This window comes from Bison bison, unplaced genomic scaffold (genome assembly GCF_000754665.1).
Source record: "Bison bison bison isolate TAMUID 2011002044 unplaced genomic scaffold, Bison_UMD1.0 scf7180017864066, whole genome shotgun sequence".
Classification (NCBI taxonomy): domain Eukaryota; kingdom Metazoa; phylum Chordata; class Mammalia; order Artiodactyla; family Bovidae; genus Bison; species Bison bison.
The window spans coordinates 7,101,609-7,115,069 of record NW_011494638.1 but is presented as its reverse complement, the minus strand read 5'-3'; the positions used below and the strand labels follow the sequence as shown (position 1 = coordinate 7,115,069).

General features: G+C 37.2%; 1 protein-coding gene across 5 annotated transcripts in view; it reads right to left on the bottom strand.

Moving 5' to 3' along the window:
- RNF111 (ring finger protein 111) overlaps positions 1–12,883 on the bottom strand; it is a 91,877-nt gene extending 78,994 nt beyond the window's left edge. For 3 of the 5 annotated variants that reach the window (XM_010836822.1, XM_010836824.1, XM_010836825.1), the window contains exon 1: positions 12,478–12,882. The gene's annotated coding sequence lies outside the window, so the exon portion shown is untranslated. Of the gene's footprint in view, positions 1–12,141; positions 12,456–12,477 lie in introns of those variants that run through there. The other 2 variants (XM_010836820.1, XM_010836821.1) reach the window with 2 other exon arrangements.
- Positions 12,884–13,461: the final 578 nt, after the last annotated feature.

Here is a 13,461-nt window from a genome sequence, read left to right as displayed (position 1 = left end):
GACAGGGAGAAGGGGACGACAGAGGATGAGATGACTGGATGGCATCACTGACTCGATGGACATGAGTCTGAGTGAACTCTGGGAGTTGGTGATGGACAGGGAGGCCTGGAGTGCTGCAACTCATGGGGTCGCAAAGAGTCGGACAAGACTGAGCGACTGATCTGATCTGGTACTTTGATAAAAGTTGTTTCTGCTTTGTCAATGTGATCTAGATCAAAAAATGTAACCTGGAGAATATTCATTAAAGAATATGATGTTCTTAAGAAGGAGATAAAGAGTCATAAGAGAAAAACTGACATTTTACAACTGAAGGTAAAGACATACTGAAAACTGGATGGGGGAACACTTCTAGATAGAGTGTACACTCATATAAAGTGAACTTCATGAAGAAAAATAAATGATTTAGACCATGTAGATCATGCCTGCTATTCTGCTCAATGAGTAAATGCCCCAAATGGACACAATAATGTAATTATTTTACTACTTTCTGGTTGGTCTCACTTTCCATGCGCCTCTCATGATATGAGCATCTTGCTGTCAGATTCTAATGTTAAGAGGCATTTATTTTTCCATGTGGACATGGACCACAAACACAGCCTACTACTTCATCTGGTGTTTAACAATGAAACACAATTTGTTCCAATACTGAAGGAAAAATAGGATGTTTTGGGCTTTTAGAGACCGTGTATCTGTATTTTACATTTTATGGGCAACTTTAGGGATTTCCAAGGTTATTTGGACTAAATGACATTTTTGTCTTCCTTGAATCTGTGCATTCAGATAGCAAGTGAAAATCTTTTGTGGCAAAAAGCAAAACTTGCAAGCTATTAAACAATCCTAGGGTACTGGTTTGGGGAAACCAAGGAGTTACTATCCAGTATACTAATGTCAGCTACTTTACTCTAAAAAGCCTTCGGAATTTTTTTTTTGCTACCAGTAACTGCTCAAGGTGATAATTTAAAAGATAGTTAAAACACTACCCTGTTCCAAGAATTTCACGTTCTACATAAATACAGAAATCCTAACCCTAATATGGGTTCCCATATATGTTAAGTCTAACCTACACTTACGCATATACTTTTGAGGCAATCTCAGGATTTTAGCTTTAGTGTACGTACACTGTGACTTCTTCCTGTTACACAAGACAGTGGCAACTGAGAGAGGCAACTCGGGATCAGTAAAGGTGATGGAAGACAAAAGAACAAAAATCTTTTCAATTGAAATTTGTTCAAGATAAAGGCAGATGACTGAAAAACAAGTCACGGCCTTAGAACTACTACCCAGAACTGCTATCCATGAGGAAAAATATTCACTTACACAGGAATAAAATGGGTAAACGCAAGTCTAGGAAGGTTTTAGGAAGATCAATTCAGTTCTAGCAGGATAATAACAGATTAGGCTACCCAAACTTTTTCAATTCCAAACATCTGGAAGCAGATCAGGATCTGGAAACACCACCCAAGTAATAGAAATGAAATTTAGAGCAGTTTATTAACATGTTAAGAGATACAATATCACTGATAGTATATTAGTTGCCATTTACTTATGTACTGTGGTCAGTCAATAAATATTTATTGAGAGCCCATTACAAGTTCTAGGCACAGGCATCAGCAGTGAATGGAATACAGAAAGTTTCTCAAGGAACCTGCATGCGAATGAGGACAAACAAGACACAAGGAGACAAATAAATAAGCAAGATAATTTTAGAAATATGTTCTCTTAAGGAAACAAAACAAATAGTAAAGGTTAACCATCAACAGTGTCTTAGATAAGAAGCTAAACGACACAATCATGAGAAGGAAGCAGCCACCAGTCAGCCAAGCTACACAGTTCTGGAGGAAGAGCATTCCTAGCAGGGGGAATAGTAAGGAAAGATCATGTGGCGGGAACAAACTCAACATGTACAAAGAACACGAGTGGGATCAATGGGAGAGGATGACACACAAGGCGCCAGAAGTGGTCAAGGGCCAGATCAGATAAAGCCAATAAAAAAACTACATACCATGTTTTAATTTCATTTTATCCTCACTAAAAACTATTATCTCCATAGAACTGAGACCTACGGAAGTCAAATGACTTGCCTAAAGAGGTCTGACACAAACACCTGGCTCTTAATTCCTACAAAAATTGCTGGATTTGGTCTCTCTTTTTAAAAACTAAATGTATAGTTATGAGGGCTTTTACATGTTCACTCAATACTCCAGTTCTGAGATCTTATTTTTACATATAATCATTATGTTGCTGCTGCTAAGTCATGTCAGTCGTGTCCGACTCTGTGCGACCCCACAGAAGGCAGCCCAACAGGCTCCTCCATCCATGGGATTCTCCAGGCAAGAGTACTGGACTGGGGTGCCACTGCCTTCTCTGATAATCATTATGTTGCTGCTGCTGCTGCTAAGTCGCTTCAGTCGTGTCCGACTCTGTGCGACCCCATAGACAGCAGCCCATTAGGCTCCTCTCTCCCTGGGATTCTCCGGGCAAGAACACTGGAGTGGGTTGCCATTTCCTTCTCCAATGCATGAAAGCGAAAAGTGAAAGTGAAGTCGCTCAGTCGTGTCCGACTCTTTTCGACCCCGTGGACTACAGCCCACCAGGCTCCTCCATCCGTGGGATTTTCCAGGCAAGAGTACTGGAGTGGGGTGCCATTGCCTTCTCCGATAATCATTATGTTACTCGACCACAATTTCTTCTCTTTATCATGAAGATTTTCAGAACTCAGCCTCCATAGTGAGGGAATGGTTAAGTTTTAATAAAATGAAATAACTACTAAATAAAGATAAGAAAAGCACAAAATACTACAGAAGAACAAAAGGGAAGGATACAGATTCTGGAGGAGAAACCACAGAAGCTTAAGAGCTGGTCCTTAAAAGGAAATGGCAACCCACTCCAGTATTCTTGCCTGGAAAATCCCAAGGACAGAGGAGCCTAGTGGGCTATATAAGATTTCCTCAAGTGGAGAATAAGGATAATGGCAAATAGAGGAATGGCAGGCAGGAAGATGGTTATGAAAATAAAATGACCACTTTCATCTGTTACTATATATAGGTCTTTAAAGAAACGTAATTTCAGAGAAATTACAAATAAATCCTTGATAAAGAATCAGAATCTGCAGAAATTCTGTAATTAAAATTTTTATCACATGATTTTAATAAGACTATTTGTATTAAAGAATACAGGTGTTAAAAGTAAAAAAAGGTTTTGTGAACATATTTACTGCATATATTTTTAAAAAGCTTTATTTATTCACATATTTAAATATGATTTAACCAATAGAATTAAGAAAAAAGCCCATTTCCATACCAACAATATAAACTGCTCCTAGTAATACTGTTATTATTTACCAAAGCAAAAGCTCACATTATATTTAAACATGGTAAATTATACACATATCTGTATCTCAAATTTCTGTGCAATTCCCACTAAACTGTCAGTAAGAGTATTTTTTAAAACACACACACACAAAACTAACAGCAAGTATGGAACAGTAACAAAACACAATCATCTGATTTGACAGCAATTACAAAAACAAAATAGAGGAAAAAATGACTAAGAAGTTATGAAAGCTAACATAAGAATATTTCCTAAAATCAAAGGACATAAACCTTTGCTATCTTTGCCCTGTTGTTGTTCAGTCGCTAAGTTGTGTCTTCTTTTCTGCAACCTCATGGACGGCAACCCACCAGGCTCCTCTGTCCATGAGACTTCCCAGGCAAGAACACTAGAGTGGGTTGCCATTTCCTTCCCCAGAGGATCTTCCCGACCCAGGGACTGAACCCACATCTCCTACATTGGCAGGTGGATTCTTTACCACTGAGTCACCAGGGAAGTCCACCTTTGTCCTCTTAAAACATTTATATTCTTACGGTACAAGGTTAAACTGATATTTATACAATAAAAGAGGGAATATGAAGTATGTTCTTAAAAAAACAAAAACAATAAAGCACAACAATCTAAAATTGTGATTCAACTATATTAGGATAAACAGTAAAGAAAGAAGTGTGAACTCCTTTTCCATAAGCAGTCAAAAGGTAAGGCTTAAAACCACTTAATACTGTGACTTCCCTGGTGGTCCAGTGGTTGAGAGTTCATCCTGCAATGCAGGTGATGTGGATTTGACTCCTGGTTGGGAAACTAAGATCCCACATGCCTCAAGGCAACTAAGCCACAACACAACTACTGAGCCTGCTAGCCACAACCAGAGAGTCCACACACCGCAACGGAAGATGATGCAACAAAGCTCCTACATGCCACAATTAAGACCCAATGTAGACAATTAAAAAAAAAAAAAAGGTTAAAAAAACTGCTTAATCCTCCATGTTAACCAGTTGTAGCAGCAGTTTTCAAACTTTTTGACTTGTGAACCCCTTTACACTGAATAATTGAGGAACCTAAAGAGCTTTTATGTGGGTTGTATGTATCAGTATAATACTATAAAAGTTGGCAAATGTTTTAAAATTTTAATTCTAAAAACAGCAATAAACCCACTCCATGCTAATAAGCAACATTTATGAATATATTTTCCAAAAAAACTGAGTGACACTGCTGCTCATTTTTGTAAATCTCTTCAATAGAGAAACCTGGATTCTTATATCTGCTTCTGTATTCAATCTAAAATGAAAATCCATTTTCACACAAATATATAGCTTAAAAGGAAGAATTTTTTAAAATTTTATTATGTATTTATTTTTGGTTGCTCTGTGTCTTCACTGCTGTGTGTATGCTTTCTCTAGCTGCGGTGAGTAGGGGCTACCCTCTAATTGCAGTGCACAGGATTCTCATTGCGGTGGCTTCTCTTATTGCAGAGCACAGGCTCTAGGGCATACAGGCTTCAGTAGTTGTAGTGCTGGCTTACCTGCCCCAAGGCATGTAGAATATCCCCAGGCCAGGGATCAAATCCCTGTCCCCTGCATTGACAGGCAGATTCTTAACCACTGGACGACTAAGAAAGTCACAAGAAGAATATTTTTATAGTATTTTCAGGTAAGTGTGGATATTATCCTTCTTTGATATTAAGCCAAAACTTAAAAAGTGTAATTCTATAAAGGTAAGTTGCAAAGTGGACTCTGAAACTGTATCAATGAAACTTTTCAGACCATTTCACTTAAAATCTATTGCTCTATCTTTCACTTAAGTAGGTCTTACATCCACAACATGATTTTGTAATATCATGCATGGACCTTTAGAAAAAAGATGGTCCACTGTGTTATGCATATCTTCCAAACACTGACACACTTCACTATAACATAGCAAAGAAAAAAAAAATTACACGTTAATATCATCAATTTCATCAGCAAGGTCCTAAGAAGTTTCGAAGATCATAGTGGCAGATACGTTTTCCAAAATTCTAATTTCTGCTTGAAAGCCTTAATTTTAATGGCAATAAATTTTGCTGGTCCAAGTAAGAGGCTCACTTCATTTATTTTTGAGAAAATAGGTACAAATATCCATGTTTAAATAACTATAGTTTGTCACTCTTTCAAGTAAAAATAGTGTTCCATGAAAAAACCAACCAGCTAGCTAGTTCAGCTCACACCTCAATCACACAAATATTTTTCTTCCAGACAAACATCATAGCTTGGTATGCAGCAGTAGTGTCTTATAACATTCTTCTCATTTTGTCACAACAAATATTAAAAAAAAATCTACTCAAGCATCAGGATTAATGAAATTAACAACCTCTACTGATTCATGGAGGATATTCTTAAATGAAATCAGCTTTCCCCTCCCCAACCGAAAATGTAAAATGATGAAGAATATGACTACTGGTACAATTTTTGCCACTGTCTTGATATGCTCTGCAGGACCAGAAGATTTATGCATCACTGTGTTTGCACCACGAATTCAAATGTCAACAGAGTAAAGTAGCAAAGAATAAGTTAGTATTATTATGAAATAGTTTCAAACCAACAGGTAATTTGAAACATTTGATGATCCTCTCAAGACTCCACATACCACATTTTGAGAACTGCTGCTCTGGACATACATATAAAATAAGAAGAGGAACTAACTCTCCAGGGGAAAGAGACAGATAGGAAAGTAGGAAGACAGGAATGGCAAGGAGACATCTTTCCCTGCATACCTTTTGCACCATGTGAATTTGGTATTCCTTGTATGTATTTTATATTTAAAAATTAGACAATTATTTTCTTTAAATGTAAACTGACATCTTACAGTGGCTAAGTATATATATAAGCATATTATTTAAATATAAAGGTCAATACACGCAAAAAAAAATTTTTAAGAGCTGAAAATATTCCCATTTAGGAAGCAGAACTAGGAGACTGGGAGAAGTGCTAGAGGAAACTGCTGTTTTTCCACTATAAGCCATTTGGAACTTTTAAACCATGTACATTTTAATTGGCTCAAAAATAAAAAATCATTCAAAATATTGCATGGAAAAATACAATCTAAAAAGACAAATAAAGCAAATACCTAGGCACAGGTGAGAGAATGGCTATGAAATACACCAAGATGTAACAGCAAATGCCTGGAATAATGTGCCTGTGAGTTTGCACTCTTATATAAAATATTATTGTATATTATAACAAAAATATTTTCATTTAAAAAGCGAGTTTAAAAAAATTAAAAGCTTAGTTCAAAAGCAACAATTTCCTTAGACCAGAATGTCTAACTCAGTTAAAAACAGTTAAGTATGTAAATCTTGAGTCATTTTTAACAGTTAAGTGGTTAAACCCTCCCCCTACCTATCCACATCCACACACACATACAAATAACATAAAATAAAATAATCTTTCGTTTTTTTCTTCTATTTAATTTGACCACAATTAAGATCAAATCAGAACTTATTTATTTGAAAAAGAAAATAAAAGAATAGCTTTATGGTAAATATAATTGCTAATCTTATGTAATTACTCCATAAACCCATTATCAAAGTCAATTTTAAATATAGTGTCTAATAAGATGTCCTGATCAGAAAAGAAGTGATTATTTCTACATATAAATAGGTAACTCAAAAGCAAACTGCATTCCCCACTATATGGACCCAGGGCTCCTTGGAGAATGCCTGAATCCAGAACTGAGACAGAAAAGATGTTAAGTTAAACTTGGAACATTTTGCTGTGCAAAGAGAGAGAATATACTCCAGAAAAAATTAAGAGTATATCAAAATGACACAGAAGCCAGGAAAGAAAGGCTCCCACAGGACAAATCCAAGACAATCTGAGCAACAAAATAAATAAAGGCATAACAGAGTATAAACCATTGAGTAAGATAGGAAGTACATAAGTTCATATCAATGAGATATAAGAATTTTTCTTTCTTAAAACAGAATGCCTACTGACATAAAAGAAACAGAGTCAGAAAATAATCATTCTGCAACCATCAGTGTAAACATCAGTACAGGCAAGAAGCATCAATGGATGTTAAATGATGAAGATATAGATCTGATTAGTAGCAGGATATCTGCACTATCTCAAAGTTATACCCACAGATTGCTTATTAGGTGAAGAAGAAAAATAATAACTATACATCCCTGTGAAGAAACCAAACACCATGATCAGAAACTAAAAAACTAACATCACCACTGAGGGGCAGGCCAACGGCATGTACTTCAATATCACACCCTGGAAAGGATACAAAATCCCCAGTTGGGGATGCATAGCCCAAAACTAATTATGAGGAAACATCCACAAATCCAACCTGAGGAATATTCTATGACATATATAAGCCTGTATTCTTCAAAAATGTTAACACAGTGAGAGAGAAAGCCTAAGACACTGTTCCAGATGAAAGGAGACTGAAGAGCTATGACAACTAAATGCAGCTGGCAATCCTGACGCAAATCCTATGGGGGAAATGCTGTGTGTGTGTGAAAGTCACTCAGTCGTGTCTGACTCTTTGCGACCCCATGGACTAGCCTGCCAGGCTCCTCCATCCATGGAATTCTCCAGGCTAGAATACTGCAGTGGTTAGCCAGTCCCTTCTCCAGGGGATCTTCCCAACCTAGGGATAGAACCCAGGTCTCCTGCATTGCAGGCAGATTCTTTACTGTCTCAGCCAATGGTGTAATGGTACAAATGCTATTATTACTGGGATAAAGGGACAAAACTGGAATAGAGGCTAGAGATTAGATAATGATATAGTACTATCAATGTTAGATTACCTGAATCTCATTAACTGTATTGTGATAATGCAAAAGAATACAATACACAAAGAATATTTAGAGACATGGTTATAATACATGCAATTTATTTTCAAATGATTCAGAAAAGAGCACTAAAGCAAATGAGACAAAATTTTTAAAATGGTAAATTTGACTAAAGGATACTGAAGAGTTCTCAGTACCATTTTTTTAAACTTTTCTTTAAGTGTGAAATTATTCCAAAATTTAAAAAATTTACATAGAGGCAAATTGGATGTCAAAAGGTTGTTTAAAAAATTATTTATTCTGATGCCCTATAACACATATGAATATGAGAAATGAATGCAACAGTGACTCAGACTGGCACACTGCTGCATATAGCACTTCCTAAACTCAATTCTCTAGAAAAACAAAATAAAACAAATTTTGGGGGATTGAGAGGGAGGGGAGGCAGTTCCATATGGCATGTAGGATCTTAGTTCCCCCACCAGGGATCGAACTTGTTCCACCAACTCCCATCCTCAAATAGGGAGTGTGGAGTCTTAACCACTGGACTGCCAGGGAAGTCTCAAGAAAAATGTTTTTTAAGTAACCACATAAACACTAAGATGCTGATCCTGTATACTCTCAGGAAAACACAGAAATCTATGACTTCATGTCAACACAGACCACACTGAGAGATTCTCCATTCAACCAGCAAACCATAAGCTCCTTTGCAGGCAGGCCTTAAGCTCCTGCTCTTTGTTTTAACTCAAGCACTGACACAGGGCCTGAAATACAGCAGACATATTTGTTGAATAAATGATGAATGTTTAGAAAGAGGAACAAAAGTCTACATGATATCAAAATTGAGAGGAAGAGAAAGAAAAGGAGAAGACATCTAAATAGAGTATCAATTATTTTAAATGCATTTTAAAATATGAACATTTTCAAACCTCACAAAAGCAGAGAATATTACTACGCATATACCTACCACTCCAATACAATTATCAGGATATTCCACAACTGCTTCATCTACACTCCTCTCTCGCATCTTTTTTTCGCTCTGAAATACTTTTAAACAAATACCAGAGATCTTAATTCTCTTCCTCATTCTTCAGTTTTCATCTCTATAAATGGGCATTTTCTTATAGAAACATAATGCCATTAGTATCCTTCACAAAAAGTAACAATAATCCCTTGATATCATCTAATAGCTATCTGCATTCAAATTTCCTCCTAAGTGCTTCAAAAATTACTTTCTACAACTGGTTTGAGTCAGGACTTAAATAATGTCAACACATTACATTTAGTCACTACACATAAATATTTTTAACTTTTTTACTACTATTAGTAATTGTGAAAAAATCTATTAGACAAACCAATTAATTCATACTTATAGATTCTCTAGAATCAAACCCAATCTAATGCATTTACAATTCCCTCTGTCTGCAGCCATCTTCCTCCATATTGCCACTATAGCTGATTCTTTCTAATCACTGATGCAAATCCAATATTACCTCTAAAAAAAAAAAAGCCCTTTCTAACCTCTCAATGCACAGTAGAGTCCCACTTTCATTCATTCTCCATTATATGCCCCTGTTTTCTTCATGGCACTTACCACTACATAACGCTGTTCTGTTTATTATTTCCTCTAATAAAACATCCACTTCAAGAAGGCAGAGTGCCTTCTTCACTGAAGACCAAGAATAATGTCAATAACATGAGACAATCAATAACACTTACTGAATGATTAAATAGCAATGCAGTAAAAGTTCAGTTTAGTATTTGTTTTTAAACATTTGTAGCTCACTGCTCACATCATGATATAAATTGAGTACCTGCAGAAACTCAGGCCAGCTGTTACCAAGACACTATGGGATACAGCAAAGAAAGAATAGAGGTATAAAGCATTCAAAAGCATTTCTGGACTTTTACTGAACAATGATTACAGGTTTCTAAAAGAAAATGTATTCAGAATGATTTAAAGCACATTACCAGGAGTAAAATAAAGTTTCATTTTTTAAATATCATATGAGAGCTATTAAATTAGGAGTTAATATCTACAATGGGACAGAAGTATTATCTAGACCACGGCTCACGTTTTTTCTTCTCCCTCCCCCGATCCCATCTCTAATATACATATACCATGGAAGAATTTTACATTTTCAGATAGCATTTCTTTCTGGGGAATGGGTCATGATGAATACAATTAATACCAAAAACACCTAACTAAAAATGCAAACCATTAAATTTGAGACCTAGAGAAAACTAGAGTTATCTGTCCACACTTCTCATTTGACAGCTGAGAGAGATCTGAGGCCCAGGGTGGTCATACAAAGTCACAGACCTAATGAACAGAAAGCAAAGCTACATCTAAAATCCGTATCTCCTATCTCCAACCCTATATTCTTTCATAAGATAATGTCACTCATAGAATCCTAATATCAAGTTATAATATTCTTTACCATCATTTTTAGTAATGTCACTTCTTTTTTTCCTATTGAAATCCTAGCCACCAGAGGAAAAGTCAAAACAAGGACACCTATAATTATACTCTAAGTAAAGCATATTATAGAAACCCCTTTTTGACAAAATAATACAATAAACGTCTGAAAAAAACTAACTGGTTTGATTCAATGAAGTTTTTATTCCACAGTTTACATTTTAAAAAGAAAATAACTATTTAGAAATATCTGATTATTCCTTCATTGTAAACAAGTAAATTGTTGACCTCTTATATTAAAGATCAGTATAGTTATTTTTCAACTATTTGCGGAAATTGAGTACTGCTGTGAAACCTGTGAAGGTGAAACTTCCACTATGATGCATTCAAAATGAAATTATTTCCTACTATATCTTTCTTCAAAAACCAACTCCAGTGAAAAACTAACATGCAAGTGACCAAAAGACACCAACGTAAGGGGGAAAGTGACAGAAAGATCCATACACATAAGATACAGCAACCCTGATAAACAAGAAGAGACTCTACTCTTGCTAGTTTCCCTACAATATTATTCAGACGTATTCATAAATACCCTTGCCAGTTCTTAGAATACTAGTATGAATTGTAGTGGCAAATAAATGCACAGGAGAGATGTCATTTGTCCAAGGTTAAAATGACAAGAGATGGAAGAGAGTAAAACAAAGCAAGGCATTAAAAAATAAAGATTCTTTCCAGAGTGAAAGGGTTCTACTTGTTCTGTCTCATAAACACAACTAAACGATATTGTTTAATATGAAAAATAACATTGTTTACACTGACATGAAAATTTTTACCAAAAACACACAGTAACAAAGTATCAAAATGTAGACTTTCACTCTAGTTGAAACCAGTATTTTAAAACTTCTATGTAATATCCAAATCACATACTAACATTTGAAAGCAATGTCAAAAAAAAACAGAAATGGGAAAGGAAATGGAACCTTAGTTATCTTTTCCCCAGTCTGTGCTTTTTGGTTGAAGAGATACCTAAAACAAGAAAATTAAACATAAAACACCAAATGAAATAAAGTTTGGATTAAGTCAGGTTCAAAAAGCGTTATGAACTATAAAATGAAATCTATGTCAGCTGGCATCTTATCTCCCCAGAGAGCTCTAAATTCATCCTGCACATAAATCAAGAAACAGGAAAGCATGCAATACAATGGAGTCACCCGACACTACAAACACGAACAAATTAAACGAACACCCTATACTTCCTGGTATTTTTTCAAATGTTAAAACTTAGACCTGAGTTAAGAACTTATCTGTAAAGATCTACTCTAACCTATTTAAGAACTATGTGACAAACCTCATTTCTGCAGCACAGAACAAATATTTCCACAACATTGCTACCGGCTCTGATAAACTCTGTAAAAATAATAATAATAAATAATGATAATAATTATAAAAATATTAAAGCTCCTTTTTTAATGGCCAGCCAACCAACACTTTACAAAATCTGACGCGTCTGTATTTCTGCTGTTCCGCGGTCTATGTTTCCTTGATCACAGAAGAAGGCAACTCCCTAACCGTCAGGGCTGACTTAGCGCCCTCCAACACCCCGGGAGCGGGTTACCTTCATCACTCCATTGTCAAATCGCACTCCCACGCATCAGTCCTCAGCCCCTGTCCTAAGACTCTAGAGAGTCAAAAAAGGGAAAGAAATCCCCTCACCCACAGTCCTTTACTGAGGAGGGTGGGTGTGTCTGTAGACGAACGCTCTGTCAAACACAATTAAATCTTCCGCGGAAACCCGGACCCTAAGCCACAACGGAGCCAGCAGTAACCGGCCGGCCGCCGACCCCAGCCTTCCGCGGCCGCAGCCCTTCCTCTTTCTCCCCTCCAGCCCGGCCCCTCCCCCGTTGCGCGCACGCGCGGCCTCCAATCGATCCCCTCCCCCCGGCCCCCTCACCTGAATCATTAGCCACCCTCTTCCCAGGCTCTGGGAATCACTGGCCCAGGAAGGAAGACAGGAGATGTAAGCGGGGAAGAGGATGCGTCGAGAGCCAGTGATCTGCGCCTCAGATGTTGGCCTAAGAGGCCCCTACGGTCAAGAGCAGCGTCTGTCACCGCGATCAAAACTGTACCAGCGGCAGCGCCTGGCTCGGCCCAGCTGACCCGGCTTGGGTTCTGAATGCCTAATTTGGTCCCATGGGAACTCGTTCCCCGAAACTGCGGGCGTTTCTATGCTGCGCAGACCGAACACCTCGCCACCGTCGCCGCCACTGCTGCTGCTTTCCAGTCGCCGCCGCCTAACCAATCCCTCCTCTACCGAGGAAGCACGACACTCAAAGCTTTACGACAGTTCGCAAAGTGAGAGCGCAGTAGCCTTCAATCCTCCATTAACATCTATTTGTTTCTGCGCTTGCTCAGATGCCTGTTTCTCACCGTCCGGCTCCCTCTTCCGTGGCCCTCCCCCTTTGTACTCGCCTTATCAGTCTGTTGCCGAAACCTAACGAAGTATAAAGCTCGATTTATGTTCATTTGTGAAATGCGTTCAATATTAAACAAAATATTGACTACATCTTGGTTGATTTTTTTTATAACTTAAAGTTACAACCACAGAATTATTAACTATACTTAAGGTAACGAACAAAAACGCCATGGTTTAGTCTGTCACGGCAAATGGTACTCAAATCATCCTTACCAATGAGATCATCACCGTTGAGGTGAATTTGCTTTCAGAATCAGATAAAAAATGGTAATAGATATCCTGGGAACCAACTGTACAATCATATACGTTTTCTTATTTTATAAAAATAAGGAGACAACAGATGCTTTATTACATGCATTAATAGGCTGTAGGCAAAAGGGATGTAGGCCTTGAAATCAGTAAAACTTCCTTTCAAATTCCAGTGAGTGAACTTAAGAGGTTAGGGGAAGGGGTTGGGAGTAG